This window comes from Globicephala melas, chromosome 11 (assembly GCF_963455315.2).
Source record: "Globicephala melas chromosome 11, mGloMel1.2, whole genome shotgun sequence".
In the NCBI taxonomy this organism is placed as follows: domain Eukaryota; kingdom Metazoa; phylum Chordata; class Mammalia; order Artiodactyla; family Delphinidae; genus Globicephala; species Globicephala melas.
In genome coordinates, this window is record NC_083324.2 from 71,547,568 (window position 1) to 71,552,794 (window position 5,227).

Consider the following 5,227-nt stretch of genomic DNA (forward strand, 5'->3'; position numbering starts at 1 on the left):
TGTATGGGACAGCACAAACATTCAAGGCCAAGTTTCAGGTACAGACCTGGGATGGAGGGAAGCCCTCTTGATTCGGCAAAGAGACAGGGGATGGCAGAACAACCCAGATGCTACTGGGTCAGAGTGAAGTTGGACCTGCCAAACAGGCCCCAGTGCCGTCCAGAAGAGGGAGGTAAGCTGGTGCTTCTGCACTTTCTGAGCTTCCCCAGGACTCAAAATTGAAGTCGGAGAAGGGAGGCACCTGCCCGAAGTCTGAGTGGGGAGACAAGCCCTGCCCTCAGGGAGCCCACCAGAAGCCAGAAGACAAGACTCAGTATCATATAAAGGTACGTGGGATGTATATTTTAAAGTTGGTTTTTTTTACTGGAAATATTTTTATTGTGGTAAAATATATATAATATTTTCCATTGTAGCCAACTTTAAGTGTACAATTCAGTGGCATTAACATTGATTGCCAACATTCACATTGTTGTACAACGATCACCAGTATCCGGTTCCAGAATTTTTCATCTTCCCAAACTGAAACTCTACACCCATTAAATACTAACTCCCCATCCCCCATTCCCCAGCACCTGGCAACCACCATTCTATTTTCTGTCTCTAAGAATGTGATTACTCTAGGAACCTCGTATAAGTGGAATCGTGGAGTATTTGTGACTGGCTTAATGTACATAGCATGGTGCCTTCAAAGTGCATCCATGCTGTAGCATGTGTCAGAATTTCCTTTTTACGGCTGAAAAATATTATATTGTGTGTATATACCACATTTTGTTAGTCCATTTGTGCTTTACAGTTGGGTTGCTTCCACCTTTTGGCTATTGTAATAGTGCTGCTGTGCATAGCATTATTTCATATATATCAGTGAAGAAATATTTATTTGAGTTCCTGCCTTTATTAAGTATCTGTTAAGAGTTAAGTGGGTTTAAGAATATTTAAGAATACAAGATCCTGCAAAGATTCAAGGTCTTGATTTATTTATTTTTAAAAATATTTATTTATTTGGCTGCGTCGGGTCTTAGTTGCAGCATGTGGGCTCTTATCTGGGCCCCATGCATTGGGAGTGCAGAGTCTTAACCACTGGACCACCAGGGAAGTCCCTATTTATTTATTTATTTATGGTCTTTAAAATTACATTTCTTAGGGACTTCCCTGGTGGCCCAGTGGTTAAGAATCCGCCTGCCAATGCAGGAGACACGGGTTTGAGCCCTGGTCCGGGAAGATCTCACATGCCGAGGAGCAGCTAAGCTCATGTGCCACAACTACTGAGCCTGAGCTCTAGAGCCTGTGAGCCACAACTACTGAGCCCGTGTGCCACAACTACTGAAGCCCGTGCGCCTAGAGCCTGTGCTCGGCAACAAGAGAAGCCGCCGCAATGAGAAGCCCACGCACTGCAACGAAGAGTAGCCCCTGCTTGCCGCAGCTAGAGAAAGCCTGTGCACAGCAATGAAGACCCAATGCAGCCAAAAATATAAATAACTAAAAATAAATAAATTTTAAAAATTACATTTCTTAGACTCCCATCAAATTCAACATCCCAAGTTAGGAAAAAGACATTTATACATAATAAAAGCTTATCCAGCAGTGTGGCAGTCATGGACTTCTATTAATAGACAGAAGAATTAGGAAATGTGTACAACTTAAATCTAGGGAAGCAGACTGAGTTTTCACCTCTTGAGGTTTTGAAAACATTGTCAAAACAACCAGGTAAATAGGGTTCCGCTTGTCTAATCAGGTCATAAATGAGAAGATAGGTAGCCTTTCGGCTTCAAACTATTAGTAGATAATGTCAGTTGCAACCAGAATGGCTGATTATGGTTTAAGGCCCTTCAAGCTAACATGATGAACAGTTCAAAGGACTATGGGGCTGAACCCAGGATGGTTTCAGCTCTTTTCCCAGCAGTTTCCTCCAATACCTGCAGCTCAAATTGCTGTCTTATTCTAAGACCCACTTCTTCTTCCTTTTTAAAATTTTTATTGAAGTAGAGTTGATTTACAATGTTGTGTTAATTTCTGCTGCACAGCACAGTGATTCAGTTATACATATATGTATGTTCTCCTTCATATTCTTTTCCATCATGGTTAATCACAGGATATTGAATATAGTTCCCTGTGCTATACAATATGACCTTGTTGTTTATCCATCCTATATATAATAGTTTGCACCTGCCAATCCCAAATTCCCAATCTTTCCCTCCCCTAACCCCCCTACCCCTTGGCAACCACAAGTCTGTTCTCTATGTTTGTATGTTTCTGTTTCGTAGATATGTTCCTTTGTGTCATATTTTAGATTCCATATATAAGTGATATATGGTATTTGTCTTTCTCTTTCTGACTTACTTCACTTCGTATGATAATCTCTAGGTCCATCCATGTTGCTGCAAATGGCATTATTTCATTCCTTTTTATGGCTGAGTAATATATATATATATATGCCATAGGTTCTTTATCCACTCATCTGTTGATGGACATTTAGGTTGTTTCCATGTCTTGGCTATTGTAAATAATGCTGCTATGAACATAGGGGCGAATGTATCCTAAGACCCACTTCCATTCCGAAGCTCTCTTCTGCTAAGTGTGGACACCACACAAACATTCATTGCAATGGGGAGACTGGATCTACATGAGTGAAATCAGGAGAAAGAACTGTCTCGGACCTGGGTGGATTGTGACCTGGGAAATACTTGCCCATGCTTACTCAGGTGGGCCCTACAGCCCCTGTAGCCCTGTGGACACCAAGGTACAGTCATGAAAACTACCATCAAAAGGTAGTTAGCTTGACTCTACCACAAATTGCAGCTACTTCGTAAAACCCTGAAAGCCTAGAAGAGATCTTTAATCTTTACCGCCTTCCTCATAGTTCTTTTACAGGGAGAGCGAACAAGTATGTAATTGTGGTCTAATGAATGTATAGGTACACACGCATGTGTGCATTTGTACGTCCATGGAGAAAGGAGTGATGAGGTCAGCCAGCCTCCTCACAGTAAAAAGAACTTTATCTTACATATTCTAAAAGTTAAAAACTCTGGAGGACTGTGACTCCCTTTCTTTTCAAAGGTATATTTATGTTTACTGACACTTTCCCTGTTTACAAAATATAAACTTAAATCGTTTTTCAGACTTATATACCCTAAGTTTGTTTACCTGACAGTTCATGGGCCTCCCTCCTCCTCTGGATCCCAAAACAGTTTAGGGAAAAGTAGAGAGACGATCTTTCTTCTTTCAGTCAGATTCCTTTAGCAAAGAGTAAAAGTCATCTCAAAAAAATCTGAGTTTGTGGTCTTATATCGCAATGAATGTCACATTTTGAAAGTAGTGTATGGACAATTTAAAGGGAACCATGTGGAAACGTACAATGACCGGGAACCTTTATTTGATAAAGCTCTGCAAGAACCAATATAATTGATTCATTTAGTATAATTTTATTAAATTAATAATAATAAACAGTTGAATGGGATTGAAAAACGTGGACAGGATGAGAAATAAAGATGACTGACCCCTCCTTCCAAGGGCCTGGGGATCTTTGCTGAGGTTTTATTTGTTGTGCTGTTGGAGGAGTGAGTGCTTGAGGCCAGCTCCACCAAGGGACAAACTGGGCTCCCAACCCTCGGCCCAGGGAAATGGGACACCTCTCCACTCTAAAATGTTGATGAGCTGTAGAGGGGAGAAGAACAGGGGAGCAGATGGAATTCCTGGACAATTGTTCCGGCTGTCACCAGAGAAGACAGGCAGGAGGGAGCACTGGATAATTTACAGAGGAACAGATGCTGAGGCTCTTCCGGAACCATCTGGCCAAAAGAGGCCTGGGCTCGGGGTGGATTTCGTCTTTAGATCTGAGTAAACTCCTCAGCCTCCTGCCCATCCCATTTCCTCTACCTGAACTGGGGCTTTCCCAGGAGAGCTCTGCTCCCTGAGGACCCTGCTCCAGAGTTCCACCTGGCCCTCATCCTACTCCCTCCCTCCCTTGCTGCGTTTGGCTTCTGTCTTTGTTCCCATTCTTGATATGGCCAAGTTTGGCCTTAGGGACCTGTACCTTCCATTTATGCATTTCCCTATTTTACAGTATTTTCAATTTCTTCTCCCCATCACTACATTCCAAAATCCCTCTATCACTTATCTCCATGCCACTTATTCATTCAATAAACATTTATTGAGTACCTACTATACCAGGCATTGCTTTAGATACAGTAATGAATGAGAAAAAGTCCCAGAGCTCTGGAGTTTGCATTATAGTGGGAGATGGTCAACAAACAAACAAAAATAATATGTCAGATAGTGATAAGTGCTGTGAAAGAAAACATTAAAGCAGGGTAAGGGAGAGTGATTGGGGATGTTGTTTTAGATAGTTTGGCCAGGGAAGGCTTCTCTGAGGTGGTAACATTTGAGCAGAGACACAATGAGAGGAAATATCTGGAGGAAGCACATCCCAGGCACAGGGAAGAGCAAACCTAAAAGCCCTGAGGCAGGAGTATTCTTAGTGAGTGGCAGAATGCTATGCTATTTATTTCTTAAGTATTTATTGTGTGCCAGGCACCTGCTAGGGAATATGAAGATGTAATCAGATGTAGTTTTTGCCCTGAAGGAGCAGCAGTTTAGTGAGAGACACAACATGTAAATAAATAATTACAGCACAGGTAGCTACAATGAAGTTATGTGCAAGTGGCTAGAGATACCCAGCAAAAGGAGCACCAAATCCAATCTAGGATATTGGGAAAGGCTTCCTGCAGGAGGTGATAATTTGAGTTGAGGGCTGAAGGAGGAGTAGGAATTCATAATGCAAGGGGAGGAGAGGGCTTGGACGTTTTCAGGCCTAATGGCCTGAAAAGAGGACAATGGGGAACATGAAGTCCCCCGGAGAGGTGGAAAATGAGGCTGATGAAGGGGCAAAGAAGCTGGGTCTTAGAGATTTCCATGTGGCAAGTTAAGAAACTGCCTTTTATCCTTTGGGTGATGGGGAACCAGTGCTGCAACTCCCTCACTATATTTTTGTGCTGTTTCCCCCCAGTCTTTTTTGGTTTTGTTTTTTGAATACCAGAATCTTTCCCCACTTTTCTCGCTATCGCCCTGCTCCTGATACCTCCTTCCTTCTTCTGCTGCCAGGCCACCAAAGCCTGCTCTTACGAGTTCCCCGTCTTTCCACCTTGTCTGGCGCCCCACTATTCCCCAGTTGGAAGCCACGCCCCCATGACCACGCCCCCGATGACGCACGGCGCCTAGTGCGTGGGGATTC